Source organism: Vulpes lagopus, chromosome 15, assembly GCF_018345385.1.
Source record: "Vulpes lagopus strain Blue_001 chromosome 15, ASM1834538v1, whole genome shotgun sequence".
Taxonomy (NCBI): domain Eukaryota; kingdom Metazoa; phylum Chordata; class Mammalia; order Carnivora; family Canidae; genus Vulpes; species Vulpes lagopus.
Window position 1 is genome coordinate 30305872 of NC_054838.1, and position 16966 is coordinate 30322837.

Genomic DNA, 16966 nt, shown 5'->3' on the forward strand with positions numbered 1-16966 from the left:
AGTGATCTTAAAGATCATTTAGCTCATTCATTCATTCCTGCGTTCCTGTAGTTACTTTTCCATTGTAAATGGCACTTCTTGAGCTGTGTGTTACTCACTGGGGATTCACGAGACATGATCTTTACTCTAGAGCCTCTTAAAACCCAGTGGATGGGGCTGGGGATGGCCAGAACAGAGGAGGAAATACATAATGATTATACACTGAGTGAGGATTTTGTTCATCATCCCTGGCACATAGTCAGCACCCAGGAAACATCTATTTAATGAATGGACAGGTTGTGCTATGATGGGGGTCACAAGGGTGCTTTGTGACCTTGAGAGAATGACATTCAACGTAGTTCAGGGTGATAGTATTCAAGGAACGACTCCCAATGGGGCACTCCACTTACTGATAGGGTCTTGATATTCTATAACTTGATAAGAGTCCAAAGTACCCTGGTGACACTGCTGAGAATTTGAATCCATGTCTTAAAACTCTTAGCTCTTTCTATTCTACCTCAGTCTGTCTACCCTTTCAGGACTCCCAGTGCTTCATCACGTGGGAAGCCTTCATGGCCCCTTCCCTCCCTACTTTCCTCCCTGTAGTTGGTCAGGTGGTCTTCCTCGGTGCTCCCACAATCCCTGTGCTTACCACATCACAGCATCAAATGCCACCTTTCAGTGCAGGACTTGTCATTGCATACTTAGTGCCTAGCCTGGAGCCAGGTGCTCAATAAGTATTTTCTTTTTCTTCTTTTTTTTTTTTTCAATAAGTATTTTCTGAAAGACTGAATGGACCCTGATTAGTGCAAGAAAATAAATATTGTAACTATTCTGGGAGTTTTTTTCAAGCACAGCTTTCCAGGCAAATTGCTTCTTTTGGGGCTAACTCATGCCCTAATTGTTTTTCTGGACTTCTGAGGCACGCTCATTCCTAGTTACTTTCCTATTTTGACCTAAAAGCCAACTGTTGCCCTGACTTCCAGAGGTCGCACTCTGCCTGCCAAATTCAGCTTCCTCCCCGTGTTCTCAGCACATTGATTCCTTCCTTGGTTGGTTCTGGGGCCCAACTTTTCCTTCTCTACCCATCTTCTATGGCAAGTGCCTGGTTATGCTTTGCCATATCCTGGGAAGTAAAAATTGAGAGAGCTATTCAAGCTTGGATGAGCTGGAGCATGTGCTTTATCCCATCCCCTTCTCTAGCTGAGCACAGGCTGCCCCTTCTTCTCCCTGACTTGGCTTTTATGATCACTCCTACTCTAACACTTACATGAAACCCTATCCTGAGTGTTGGCCCAACTTCCTAGAAGAAAGGTTTTTTTCCTGGGAAGTGGCCAAGGAAAGAGCAGAGTACTGGAAAACACTGGGGCTTGGAAGTCAGGCAAATAGTTGTGAGTCTTTATCAGTTGTGAGACCTTAGGACGGTGACTGCTGCTGTGCACCTGTAGTTTTGCTTCCATTTACTCTCTCTTTGGTACTTAGTATTTTGCATCCATTTAGAATGTGTGGGGTTTCCTCCCACACCACCAAACAATTTTCCAACACAAGCTGGGTATCCCATAATCAACTCAACTCTGACACCATCTACCTGGAGATAGCATCAGATTCTACAGATTAAGGCTCAGTCCACAAGGCCATCCTCCCCCACACTTCATATGCCAATCTCTTATGCTCCTGACTGGCTGGAAGGTCCTAAAGACCCCCTTCTTAGGTTTGACTAATCTGCTAGAGTGGCTCGCAGTACTCAGAAGATCTTACTGGACTTTACTCACCAGGTCACTGGTTTATTTTAAAAGGCATAATTCAGAAACAGCCTAGGAGAGGCATAGACCAATGAATGGGGAAAAGGCTCAGAGCTGCCATGTCCTGTCTCAGTATGCCACTTTCTCCAAATCTCCATGTGCTCACCAACCACTCTCAGAACCCAGTCTTTTTTTTTTTTTTTTAAGATTTATTTATTTATTTAAAAGAGAGAGTGCGTGTGGGGGAGGGAGGAAGGAGAGAGAGGAAAGGAACGAGGGAGAAAATCTCAAGCAGATTCTCCACTGAGCATGGAGCCAGAAACTGAGAGTAGAGCCCAACCTGGGGTTCGACATGAGGCTCAGGGCTTGACTCAAGGCTCAATCCCAGCACCCTGAGATCATAATCTGAGCTGAAATTAAGAGACAGGCACTCAATGCTCAACCAACTGAGCCACCCTGGTGCCCCCCTTTTGGGTTTCTATAGAGGCTTCATTATGTAGGCATGATTGATTGTATCATTGGCAGTTGGTGATTAATTCCACTTCCAGCCCCTCTTCCCTCCCCTGGGTGGGGAATGGCAGGACTAACAGTTCCAACGCTCTAATCACATGGTTGGTTCTCCTGGCAACCAGTCTCCATCCTAGGGTTCATTCTAAAAGTTATCTCATTAACATAACAAAAGACACCTTTATTGTTTCCAACACTTAGGGAATTCTGAGAGTTTTAGGAGCAAAGACCAGATATATTGCTTATATTAAATCACTTATCACAGTAAAGGTTCCTTGACTCTCCCCTGGGGACGGCTCTTCCCTTCGTTGTGCATCCACACAGTGGGGCATGTGAGTCAAGCCCATTAGCACTGAGCCCTCCTCTGGCCACTGCTGCATTGGTGTGTGTGAGTGTGTGTGTGTGTGTGTCACACTCAGGGTCACTCAGAGCACATGGGAATTTTGATAATATTTTTTGGGATGAAAATCTCAGTTTTTCACATGGGTTCTGAAACAGAGAATGAAAAGGGCTGCAGCTGTTCCTGTTAGCCCAACACATAAGGCTGAGGCCAGTCCAGGAAAAGATCTAAGAGATGGATCTAAGAGATGGGGAGCCAAGGTCCCAACAGGAAAGATACATTACAGATCTCATTAGAGTCATGGTCCAAAAGGGAGCAGATGGTTCTCTTGAACTAGATCATATGAGGAAGGTTTAATAAAGAGACTATGCACTGTGGGCAGAGGTGTAGGGTGATGAGCTACTTAGTGCAAAAAATGCCACAGGGACCCAGGACCAGTAATAGTGGAGGTGTTACCACCTTGAGGTTCAAAGGGATGTAAGGAGTAGTTACTACAATGTATAGGCATGGGTCATGGAGAGTGGGCCACCTTGAGACAGACAGTGACCTAGGATTGAGGGATATGGCCAGCCTAGGGTGACCCTGTGAGGAGGGATTCAGGACAATAAATACCATGGCTTCTTGTTGCTCCCTCCCTCCAAACTTGTGTTGGCAGTTCCTGTTGGCCATGCCTACTGGAAGCCAGAGATGGTCAGAGCAAGGTAATGTGATGCAGAGAGTGCAGGTTCTTGAGACAGAGGGCAGGTAGCAAGTGGATCTGGAGGGGCAAACGGAAATGAGCCGACATAGCCCTGAATCCAGCCCTAGCCCTAGACTTCTCAGTTTCTGTGAGTCAGTGTATTTCCCCCTTACAAAGTCAGTTGGACCGAACTTTCTGTCACTTGAATCCAGTAGAATCCTAATTGACACAGTAGTTTAAATGAGGTTCAGTTTCTGCCTCTGTAGCTTTTTTTTTTTTTTTTAGAAATATAGCAAATACATATAGTGTAAAATGTGCCACTTTAGCTATTCTTTTTTTTTTTTTTTAAGATTTTATTTATTCATGAGAGAGGCAGAGACATAGGCAGAGGGAGAAGCAGGCCCCATGCAGGGAGCCTGATGTGGGACTCGATCCCGGGACTTCAGGATCATGCCCTGGGCCCAAGGCATGCGCTCCACCACTAAGCCACCCAGGCGTCCCATTTTAACCATTCTTAAATGTACAATTCAGTAGCATTAATTCCAATTCCATTCACAATGTTGTGCAACCGTCATGACTATCTAGTTTTAACATTTTTCACCACCGCAAACAGCAACTCTGTATGCATTAAGCAGTGACTTCCCATTTCCTTACCCCCAGCCCTTGGTACCCTTGAATCTACGTTCCATCTCTATGAATGTATCTATTCTAGATATTTCCTGTAAGCGGAACCATACAATATCTTTCCCTTTGTATCTGGCTCGTTTCACTTGGCATTCTGTTTTCAGTGTTCATCTACACAGCCACATGTATTAGGGTTTCATTCCCTTTTATGACTGGATATTATTCTGTTGTATGAATACACCACTTTTGTTTATCTATCTGTTGATGGACACTCGGGATGGTTCTACTTTCTGGCTATTGTGAATAACACTGTGATGAACTCTTCCTCTGTATTTTGAATGCTTATCTCCAGAAGAGGAGCCTAGGAGTAAAGTAGCTGATGGTAGTAAAAGGTGTGGTGCTCTGTGGTGTGAGCTAAAAAAATGGGGTTAGAGCTACTCCCACTGAGCATCAGGAGCTCAAGTACTGTCTGTTCTGAGACTGTGTCCAAGCAGCTTGTGCCAAGGGGGCAAAAGGGAGAAGCCACTGGTTTCTGGAATGTGGAGGTCTACCCATTTGGGATATATATTTTTTTAATACTACCAGAAGCCGATAGGAAGCTAGTAATTAGACTGGCACTGTCACTGCCATTTGTTTAATGGTTGAGTGATCAGAAGTTTTCTTTTTTCTTTTTTTTTCTTTCTCCTGTCAACCCTGCCTGATTAGAAAGGCATGTGAATCTTTCCTTACACATAATTTTCCCAGCCTGAAGTGAGAAATCGAACTGAACTCAATTACGGCAGCCAATCTAATGGACTTAATTGCACACAGGAGCTAGGAATTTGAAAGGTTCCTTGGAGGACAGGGGTGTGCAAAGTGGACTTGGAGTTATTGATGTCACATGTACCCGTGGGTATGTGTGTGGTCTTGAGGGCACCATGTCCCCTCCCAAGTGCACAGTTGTGTGTACACACCGTACACACTGATGAGATGCGGATGCTGTGAGATCACGTCCTCTGAGATGACCACACTTCCTCAGATGGTTTGGCTTATGAAGTTACAACTGCTTTCAAGTGTTAATTCAGAAGCCTAAACGAGTTTTTAAAACTAGGTATCCCCCTTGAGACGCTGCAACAAAACTAATGAAAAGAGATGGAGCAAAGGAGGAAAAGTGGTTGGAGGGCAGAGCCTCTTCACCAAAGGCAGAGGGAGCAGGGCCAGTTGGCATCATGCTGCTCCTGAGAGGCAGTGAGCGGCAGCATCATGGTGTCCCTGAGAGCTACAGTTGTTGCAACAGCAACAGGGCAGCCCCTGTCCAGAGGAGCTTATGATCACCTTCGTGCTGCTGATGGTTTGCCGAGCACTTCCCATGTGCCAGATACTATACCCCTGCTTTCCTCATACCACCTTTAATCTTCAAAACAATCTTACATGGCATGTGGAGTTATTTTTGTTTTACAGACAAGGACAGCAAGGTTCAGAGGATACAAAGACTTGCTTGAGTGAACGACCATGTAGGATTAGATCCCAGGCCTCAGCCAATCCAGGGATCCTTGCATTATGTGGCAGCGCCAGGCCAGGAGCCCAGAATCCATGGCACAGGGACTGCCCAGGAAGCAGACACGCCTCTGCTCTTCCTTGTCCCCTCCCTGCCTTCTGTTCCTGTTTTCACCTTCTAGACTCTCCCTCCTTCATTTCCTCTTCTCTCTCATCTCCATCTTCCCACCTAAAAATTTTCTCAGTTCTTCTTCCTCCCTCCCTGTTCCAATCCATGTTTAATTAGGAGCCAGTCATAAGGTTGTCACTCTGAAAGCAGAAGGGATCCCAGGAAAGAAAACTTTCCTTCAACATAATTGTGAGCTGCAGCTTGTCAGGCGCGCCCTGAGGGTGAGCCAAGGAATTCTGAAGGGCAGCACTGAGCAACCTGGGACCAGAGGAGCCCGTGGCCCACATCTGAGACTGGAGCAATGCTTCCATCCTCTGGCTTGGACTCTAACTCACCGAAGGGGCCACAGATGTGTCTGTAACTTGGAGTGATGGGCGCTGCCCAAATCCAAGGGCTATGAGAAGTTGAGCTTCAGATGAAGAGAGTTGGCTTGGTCGAGAGTGTGGAGAGCAGTCATAGGGGACAGGGCATAGAGCTAGAGAAAAGAAGAGTCAGGGAGATGTGTGCAGTGAGGTCACAGTGAAGCCAGCCAGCAGGAGGGTGGTTCCAGGTGAGCCTGGGCTTGCTGCCAGGGATCAGTTCTGATACGCCCGGCTCTCCTTGACGTGAGATAGGGTGGCCTGAGCTCAGAAGGAGGGCTGCTGTTACCTGCTCCTTGGCAAGTACCACTGTCCTCTACTCTTAACTCTGTGCATATCAGACCCACTTCGGTGAGCATGCCCACGAAGGCATCAAGACAAGGGTCAATTACCCAATTATCCCATTTTTATAGATGACAAAACCGAGAGTTAGGGGGATGGAGGATCTTGTTCAAGTTTACAGGACTAGAAAGTGGAAAAGCCGGAATCAAACCTAGAAACTCTTCCTACTTGTTTTCCATGCTACTTGGTGCCCTGTCTGAAGGCCAGGCTGAGTGGGGTCTGGAGACAAGTGCAGGACTGGCAGTCAGCCAGACCCGGCCCCGAGTCCCCACTTGAAAGCTTATTAGCAGCACAGTTCCACTCTCCATGTTTCCCTGCTGGACCAGGCTCCCTCCGTCTGTCCCATGGTCTGCTTTATACAAGCAAACACAACAGAATTCACAGAGGGGAACTGGCCCCTTGGGGCGTGAGTGCTTGGTCTCTGTTGGCCGCTCTGAGGCCACAGAAGCGGCCTGACAGCGCGGACCTCCTGGGACAGGAGCCTGAACACTGCCTGGAAGAGCCTCATTACGCCCAGAGTAACTCTCACCTGGCAGGATCTGGGCCTTCAGCGATGTGAATGTGCGGCAAAGAGCATTTTCCAAGTGAGAACCTGGACGCTGTAAAAGCGAAATGGACCGATTAGGGAGGCGCTGGACCATGGGAGTGTTTTCCGTGAGCAGGTCTTTTAACCTTGCAGCAGAGCTGACCCTCTCCCAGGCCTGACAGCCTTTTCGGAACTGAGGAAACAAGCTAAGTTCTTTTAAATGTATATTAAATTGAGCCTGTCAACCTTGACAAAGTCCCCTTAAGTAGATGGTCACTAAGAGGACAGCCTGCCCAGAAGGCACGCCGCTCGGAAGGCTGTGTGCATGGCCCTCCCTCCCACGATTTCGGCCCAACAAAATCTCCCTCTCGGTCTCCTATCTTCCTTCTCTTCCTTCTTTAACAAAACGTGTCCTCTATGAGTGATCACGCAGGCCAAATCCTGCGCCGACAACTTAATGGGTATTCTCTGATGTAGTCTTTATAATACTCCTATGAAACAGGGTCTATTTTATCCTCGTTTTACAGATGAGGGAAGTGAGCCTTGAAGTCAATACCTTCTCTTAGGCTCGTCTGACTCCTACGCTTAGGCTGTCCTTATCTTTGGTTATTATTATATTACTAACCAATCAAGCCCTTTCCATTTGCTACGTGTTCCTCTAGGCCTTGTCCATGCGCGTACCTTATTTTTACATGATTGTAACTTTAATTACTTTACAATTACAGTTTGTATTCTTTTAAGATTAAATTTTGTTTTTATCAAAGTAATACATAAATATTTTAAAAGCCAAATAATGTAAAATGTGTGCCTTAGAAAACACTCATCTGTTTTTTTTTAAAGATTTTATTTATTTATTCATGAGAGACAGAAAGAAAGAGGGAGAGAGAGAGAGAGAGAGAGAGAGAGAGAGAGGCAGAGACACAGACAGAGGGAGAAGTGGGCTCCATGCAGGGAGCCTGACGTGGGACTCGATCTTGGGTCCCCAGGATCACACACTGGGCTGAAGGCAGCGCTAAACCGCTGAGCCACCTGGGCTGCCTTCATCTCTGTTTCAGTAGGTCTTTTCTGACTGTTGCTCCTAATATTGATCCCTACACTGGAAATAATATGTTTATATTGTTATTTATTGATTTACATGTTTTTGATACTGACTTCTTTGAACAGTCAATGAGGGCCTGCTCTCCTTTTGTTTCCTGTCAGCAGTTATTGCATACTTTGATCCTTTAGTCATCAGGGTTTCTTTTTTTTTTCCCCCAAGATTTTATTTATTTATTTATTTATTTGAGAAAGAACACATGCATGTGCATGCACACACACTGGGGAAGGGGCAGAAGGAGAAGGAGAGAGAGAATCTCAAGACTCCCTGCTGAGCGCAGAGCCAGATGCTGGCTGGATCTCACAACCCTGAGATCATGATCTGAACTGAAATCAAGAGTTGGATGCTTAACTGACTGAGCCACCCAGGCACCCCTCATCAGGGTTTCTGTTATGACTTATGGTTATTGTGCAGGATCCAACAGTGTCTCCTTTCTCGTACTATACTTTGCTTCTTAAAAAGTAATAACTGCTTTGCTTTCTCATTTGCATACTTTCCACTAATCTAATTTCCCCCACATGTTCTACAACTCTGTCACTTACCTATCAGTAATTTTTCTATAACTTCAAACATATCAATTTCAGTTTCTTTTTTCCTAGAGATTATCCCTCTATTCCAGTGTGAACTGTGTGCTTCCCAGAATGGCTGCACAGCTAGTATATGGTGTCTTTTTTTGATCCTTATCCTGAGAAGTCCTTTTGTGGCTCTTTTGTGTTGGTTTCTCATTTCCTGCAGCTCATAGCTTCCTATGTTGTAACTTATTTCTTAATTTACTTTCCTGAGAAAGAATGCATGCACCATAAAACTTTTTGTAGGGCAGCCACGGTCGTGCAGCAGTTTAGCGCTGCCTGAAGCCAGGGCGTGATCCTGAGACCCGGGATCGAGTCCCACATCAGCCTCCCTGCATGGAGCCGGCTTCTCCTCTGCCTGTGTCTCTGCCTCTCTCTCTCTCTCTCTGTGTATCTCATGAATAAACAAATAAAATCTTTAAAAAAAATAAAATATAACTTTTCGTCTTTGATTGTCTTACTATACTTCAACTTATGTGGTTGTTTGGCTGGGTATAAATTTCTAGTTTGAAAATGATTTTCTTTAAGAATATTGAAAGCAATTCCCCTTTGTCATCTAATGTCAGACTGTAGCCTTGAGAATTCTGAGACCAATTTGACTCCAAGTTCTCAGCACATGACCTCTCATTCTCTGGAAGCTCTGGGATATTCTCTTAAATAGTCTTTGAGTTCAGAAGTTTCATGAGGATATGATTTCATGTAAGCCTTTTTGCATGCATCACAATCAGAACTTGAGGAATTCTCTCAATTGGAGACAGTTGTTCTTTACTGCTAGGAAATTTTCTTGTCTCATGTTTATTTATGATAGAAAGATTCCTCAAAGTGTGGCCTAATCTGTTTTATTCTACACAGAATAAAGGAAGTCAATTAGTGTTTATTGAACAGCTACTATGTGTTAGTCACTGAAATGGAGACTTTATGTGTGCTATTTATTTTATGCTCATAGAAAACCTTTAACACAGCTGTTGGCATCACTATCTTATAGGTGAGAATTTGTCTAAGGACAAATTCAGCTATTAAATATCATAGTCAGAATTTACTCTAAATCTGGACAACTCAGTCTACTAGATGAGCAGTTCCCTGTGTTCTTTGGAACTCTAGTGGCTCATATGTTTCTTTAGCCTGGTTTCTTTTGGAAGTGCTGGGATAATTACATGCCTTAGTTATAGGAGTCCTCAGAGCTGTTAGTACCCTAATCTTGTATTGTGAGTCTCTAAGGAAGATATTGTGTAATATGTAATTATTGGTGTTTTATTGAAGCCTTGCCCTGAACTAGGTAGAAGTTGAGTATGAGACTTTAGGTCTGATTGTCCACTAACTGGTCATAGCAGCAATGGACTCTGTGGGCCTGCCTGTAATAGTTCTGTCTTCTCCATCCTCCTCCTCCTCATCTCATTCTCTGGGCCCACTTTGCTCTTCCTTACCTTGCTCATTTAGCACCAGTCACAGTGAGGTTTTGTTTTGTTTTAGTTTTGGTTTCTTAACTACTCAATAGTCATATCCACTGTCTTTCAAATCAATGGAAACTTCTTTCTAACACACTGCTCTCTGTCTCTGGAGTATGCTTACTTCCTCGCCTCACTTATACCTACTTATCCTTCAGATAAATGAGGTTTCCTCTAGGGAAAATGTCCCTGAACATTTGATTAGGTTAGATCTCCCTACATTATGTTCTTAAAGCATATTGTACTTCAGTGATAACACACATCATTTGTATATGCTATGCAACATATCAAGTGCAATCATATAGTCACATATTTTTGTTTATTTGTTTAGTACCTGTTTTCTTTCTATAAACTCCAAGATCCTTCTGTGGCAGGGCACATCTGTCTTGCTTATTACCATATGCCTAGAACTGAGAGTGGTGCCTAATGGATGCTAGATGCTCAATAAACATTTGTTGAGTGATTGCATCAGTGATCAAATGGATGAATGAAAAAGGTGACTTCATTTGTAATTATCATTAATGATGATGCTAATTAATGAATTCTGGGGAAAATTATGGCTCTTGTTAGAGTTTCAATAGTCCAATTCTGCTTCACAGTAAGTCGGCAATGAGGCCAGAGAATAATGTAAAACATAACCTCAGAGGTGATGAATATTCCATGAAACAAACCTCTAATTAAAAAAAAATTCATTTCTGTTCTGTGCATGAATTATTTTGCCAACAGGTATCTCAGCATGAAACTGCCTTCACCCCAAAATACCTAGCCTCAAAAGCATTTTCAAGTAGTTCTTCAGGAGTGTTGTAAATCAAGTTTTCATCATAGAGTCAAGAGAGCAAGTGAATATTCTCTTTTAAAGAGTGAAAAAAACAAATGCTTGAAACAGAGTCAGGTTGGATATTTTTTAAGAGCTCATTTTTCAAGTCTTGGATGGCTAAGAAGATAAGCCTGACATCGAGTTCTTGGCCAGTACTTCTATCTCCCATGAAGTTTGTGATCCCGTTGGGATGGGGTGTTCTGACAGCTGTGCCTTCCACTTTACCAAAGAGGGCTTCTGGGAAGGCTACATACTGTAGAATCTCCCAAAGCATCTAGGACAATGCCTGCCCATGCAATACATGCTAGCTGCTCTGCTCTCTTCTTTCCTTGTGGCCCCAACTACCCTCACTTCGTTGATTGGTTAATTAACTTTTCCTCTGGTTCGCTCCTTCCTAGATAGTAGACACTTTAAGGGTAGTAATAATGCCTGATTTCTTTCTGCATCCCCAGCCTTTCTATACCATCTGGCACATATACGACCCTCAATACATGTTCAAGTGATAAGGAATGAAGGATCCCATCAATAGCCCTGCAAAGTGAATATGGGACATTTTTAAAGCCCTCATTACGCAATGGAGGAAACGGAAGCTTTGATGGGCCATCAAACTTACTTGCCATGATCCCTGACCTGTGCACACCACTTATTAAGGACAACATTCCCAGTCCTGCACAGCCTGGCCCCTACCTACCATTCCAGGATTTGCTCCTGTTGCTCTTCACCTCATTGTTTTCTCTCTTGTAAAGCAGAACAGCATGTGGCCATACCCTTGTATGGACTGACTGGATAAACGTCACATGAATGTTTTTGTGTATGGTCAGGCCTTTGTTTATTTTGTTCTCTCCATCTGGCAGGTGCTCTTTTTATTTACTTTTCATTCTCTGTTTACTTTTCACCTCCTCCTGGAAGTCTTCCGTGAATAGCGTTTCCCTGGCTCTGTGCTCTTATCACTGCATTTGCAACAGTGCATGGTGATTGTTTAGTGGCCTGTCTCCCATGGGACTGTGAGCTCTTCTAGGGCAGGGCTTGGGGACTGTTGCAGTTAATAGAGGACATAATGCAGAGTGGAACTCCAATCTTTGTGAAGAGCAACTAGGAGCACCCTCGGGAAACCGGCCTGGCCTGGCCCTCCTGGTTTGGTGCTCTCTCCCAGACACCACGTGGCTCCGCACATTGCATAATATGAGCATCAGGAGAAAAAAAAATAGATCAAATGGCAGCACAAACCCAAATTGGCAGCCATCCTCAAGATGCTGAGAGGCCGCCCATCTGCTCTCCTCGAGTTCTGAATCCACAGTTGTGCCCTCCATGCTGAGCGCGCTGGCAGCAGCTGGCCCCCTGCTGCGAGTGAAGAAAGGAACAATTTATTACAAAGGGCCCTCTCTAAATCAATCTTCCAATCCGTTCTGGCAGTCTGGGAGCAGAGGCGGCTTGTGGGCGCTGTCCCGTCCATGCTTCTGCTACCTTCACATTCCAGGCACATTTGGCCAGAGCCTCACCAGGGCTTGAAGAAGATGCTTGGTGTTCGTTTCTGGGAGCGATTATAGGAAATCAGAGATGAGAACATTTGATTCCCTTCAAAACAGACCGGCATAAGTACTGGCATGTCCCAGGGCTGCAGACTGCAGGCTGGCATCTGGGTGACATTCATGGGGCTGGGTGCAGGCTGCTAGCCAATGAGGTCTTTTATGCAAACTGGTTTCTACACCTGGTGCCTCCAAATATCAAATGATGTCTCTGGCAGCCACATCTGGGAAGATCTCTTCTTTGGGAATTGCTTACAACATTCTCACCCTTGGGGTTAGGACTTGTGGGCTCGATCGTAATGCAGCTACTCTGTGGGAGGTTAGCCTGAAGTCAGAGGTGGAAGTCAGCTCTGAAGATCTTTCCTACAGGTCCAACTTACTCTGCTTAGAGCCCAAGCTGAAGGTGTCACCCTCTGAAGTCCTGAGTTATATACATGAATGATTTTGCCCTCTGGACAGTGCTGATTGAAATAATCAAAAGTAGCCAATATAGAGGCTCGTCAGTGACCTGCGATGTGGTCTGGTACAAAAAGATCAACTGGGACCCTGGCACATATCGTCTTGGGGAAGAGAACCAAGAAATCTCCAGGGAACTGAGACTGTTGGTGGTGAGAGCTGAAGCTGAGAGATCAGAGAGATAGAGACCAGAGGAGTATGGACAGGCCATGTGCAAGCTGAAGTGAGGTGGGAGCAAAACAATGAGAAGGCAGGAATCATGGTGTAGAGACACACCAGCGGGCAGTGGGAGGGAAGAACAGGACAGGGGCGTGGAGAAAGCAGGCATCCTGATTAGAGGGGTTGGAGCCCTGCAAGGATGTCTGTTCCTTGGACCGTAAAAGCCCTATTTATGCGTTTGCTCATTAAACAGGCCTAAACTAAGCCCTGGGTTAATTGCAGGGGGTACAGGATGATTGGGGTAAGGCCCTTGATTTTAAGGCACTTGCAGTCCTGAGGGGAAGAGGATTGGTAAAGGGACAATGGCATAGCACCACACTGGGTAGTAAAATTCAGAAATGTAAAAGTTGAAATGCAACCAGAGTAAGGAGCATAGAAGGCCTGGCAGCTGGGCTGAGGGAAGACAGCTATAGTTCTAGGCATTTGAGATGGATTGTCCAAAAGCCTGAAAGGGAGCATGGCATGTCTGGAGAACTTGAAGAAGCTGGGACCTGCTGGAGCATAAAGTCTGAATATTCATTCAAAGAAGAAAATACAAGACTGGTAGTTATGGGGCGCCTACAGGGCTCAGTCAGTTAAGCGTCTGCCTTTGGCTTAGGTCATGATCCTGCTCCCCTCCCCCATCAAGCCCAGCTGGGCTCCCTGTTCAGCGGGGAAGCCTGCTTCTCCCTCTGCCTCTGCCCCTCCCACCTGCTCATGCTCCCTCTCTATCTCTCTCAAAGAAATAAAAGGAAGTGAAAAAGATTAAGTACTTATGAGAAGATGGACAATTCAGTAGACATCAGCAAATTAGTCTTTGGAAGCAAAAGTCACAAAGTCATGAAAATGGAAGGAAACTTGGAGATCCTCTAGTCCAACTGCTTTATTTTACCACTGAGGAAACTGAGGCCCGGGGAAGGGAAGTTGCCTTCATGCTGCTGTGAAGCTCTCTGGAAGCGCCCAAGGAAGTAGCAGGGGCAGGGCTGGAATAAGATCCAGGCCTCCCGAGTGCTGGTTCACAGCCTCTGTATAAAAGGCAGGTAGCTGGAGTGACACAGTGGCCTTTCCACTTGAGCCTGATGCTTTGTGTGTGTTGGTGGTGGTGGTGGGGAGTGGCCACCTGCTTCTATACCGATGCACCAAGAAGCCAGCAGAGCAAACAGTGACACAGCATCCTTCGACTCTGTGAGTAAAGGCATTTGTGAATGTGTGCTCACTGATATCCTGGAATGCCCTTTTTTGGGTCTTCTCCAAATCCTGTTCTCTCCTCAGGATCTGGTTAAACTCTTTCCTCCTCCAGAAAACCTTCTGTGACCACCCAGTACCCATAGTTTGGAGGTGTTTTCTCTTCTATGGCCTCCTGGCCCTGACATTCACAGGACACTCACATTCTCTATCCCTTTATAGTCACTGGAGCTTCACAGTTGACAAATATACTGCCACACGTGTGGAGACCAAAGGTCAGGGAAGTTAAGTGTCCTCTAGGTTCTGGAGGTGAAGCTGATCCAGATGAGGGATAAGTTCAAAGTCATAGTTAATGTGAATTGAACAGGAGGTTAAGGAGAATCAGTGATTTAAACATTGTCAAGTAGGTAGAATTTTGGGAAAAGTGTAGGATATAGGGATCACCCACTTCCACATCTCAGAGTCCTCATATGGGAAATGATCAAAGTGAACAAAATTAGTTGTCTTTTGCCTCTGACAGTCGGTGGTAATGCAGTAGTTGCCTTGTGTGCTTCATGCTCACGGCCTGAATACCAGACCCATTTATTTCACTGATTTGGGGTGTTTATTTTGCTTTGACAGATAATGAGATGCTTACGACTATTTTCTGATAAGTTCTAAAATACTGTTTTTGCTTCCTCTTCCCACACCATCTCCTTAATTTATTGTGTATTCAACCTCTGGCTCATCACATTAATCACACTGCCTAGTATATGTCAAAGGAGGTCATGACGCTGGATCTATTTCACTTGACCCCCACATCCCTGTGTGACTCTTCTCTACCCTGCCTGCACTCCAGAGGCCACCCCTCTAGGGACTGCATGGGTGGGCTCCCTCGACTTCTGGCACCTGGTTGTGTTTAGCCGAGGGAGGCACTGGCAGGGGTCCCAGGGTGGGGGTAGTGGAGGTCAGGGTAGCTGGTCCCTGGCTCCCACCCTGTAGTGTCATGTGGGCTGGTTGAGCCCTCCAGTAAAGGCTACAGCTCCTGTCAGGGGTGCTCTCCACAGTCACATTTTCTGGTTCTGGAGATTGTCCCTATAGGCCTACAGCTGGTAACAGCTCCTTGCTGTTGTTACTCACATGGTTTGCATCCTCCCTGTAGTTTCCTTAAATCCTGCCTAAATCCTTGCAAATACTCCCTTCTGGAAGTTCACCTCAACGATCCAATGTGAGCGTGCCATCTGTTTCCTGCTGGAAACTAATGGTCCCCAGACAATTTTTTAAAAGTGGAATACCTCTGCCTATATAAGTTACCTAGACTAGTTGAATTTAGAGAGACAGAAAGTAGAATGCTAGTCAGTGGGGGCTGAGGGAAGGGGGGGTTATTGTCTAATGGGTACAGAGTTTCTGTTTGGGATGATGAAAACATTCCTGGAGATGGATTGTGGTGATGGTTGCACAACAATGTCAGTGGACGTGATGCCACTGAACTGGACACTTATGAATGGTGAAAATGGTAAATTTTATGTGGTGTATATGTTACTGGAATAAAAAATAAATAAATAGGGGGACATAAAAGCTAAATGCTTATTAATGCTGAATGGGCTAAAACCAAAACCATAGCCTTTTCCCCTCTATTTTCAAGATTTCAGTGAAGTGACCATGCTGGGTCAGCTCATGCATGGACTGTGAATGATTTATTTATTTTTTTAAAAAAGATTAAAAAAAAGATTTATTTGAGAGAGAGAGAGAGAGTGCGCGCATGAATGGGGTGAAGAGCAGAGGAAGAAGCAGGCTCCTCACTGAGCAGGGAGCCTGATGCAGGGCTCAATCCCAGAACCCTGGAATCATGACCTGAACTAAAGGCAGGTGCTTAATGAACCGAGCCACCCAAGTGCCCCTAAAGATTTTATTTTTAAGTAATCCCAACATGGGGTGCAAACTCACAACCTCGAGATCAAGAGTCACGCGCTATACTGACCGAGCCAGGCGCCCCCTGTGAACCATTTATTCACGCCAAATAATTTAATCATATTCAGGATGTTGTTTAACTTATTTGTGCAAGTATATGTGTGCTGATCTTGGTCCGGAAACAACTGTGGTATAGAATACCAACAGATAGTAGCCTCTTCTGGTCTTATCCTTGGTTCAAAGCCCAGCTCATCTCCATTTTCTTTCATGAAGCTTTCTGGACTTTCATGAAGCTTTTTACAACACGCTTTTGTTGCTCTTCTCCTTCCTGATTTACAGAAATTAGTCCATTATTTTGTTTCTGGTTCTAATCTCAGACAATCGTATCCAAAAGATTTAGAGGGTTTTTTGTTTTTTTTTGTTTTTTTTTTGTTTTTTTTTGCAATGACGATCGTTGCCTTGGTTCCCCATTAATCTAGACCAACGTTGACTGGTACTCTGCACACACTTAACCAATGGTTACAACCTTCCATACATGGTATCCTGCAATTTACATAATGGGAAGTACTGCAAACCAGAATGTGTTTCTCTTTGGCTCCAATTTCTGCTGGCAGGAAGACTAATTTTCTCTAACTTATACATAACCCAGACTCTTGACAGCAGTTTGACATCCAGGGACAATGGGTGCCTTGGGTGCTTTTTCTCCTCTTTCCTTCAGTTTCCACAGTCTCTGAGACAGAACTTTATATAAATAGCTACAATCTTCAAAGAACCATGAACTGCTCTTCAGGAACCTCAGAGGTGGGCAGCATCGACAGAGCTTCCGTTTCACCAAAGAAGAGCCATCTGTTCTGCTGGAATTGTTTTTAGAGTGGTATTCCATCCTCTTAATTTCTCTTTTTTCTAAATGGTTAACTACATGACCTATTTATATCATGATCCTTGTGTTAAATATGGCTTTTTTAGTAGAAGAGAGAATTTGGTTTTATTCAGATGACAACAAATGCTAGTAAATTCCTGTCCCATTTATGAGCACTGCTC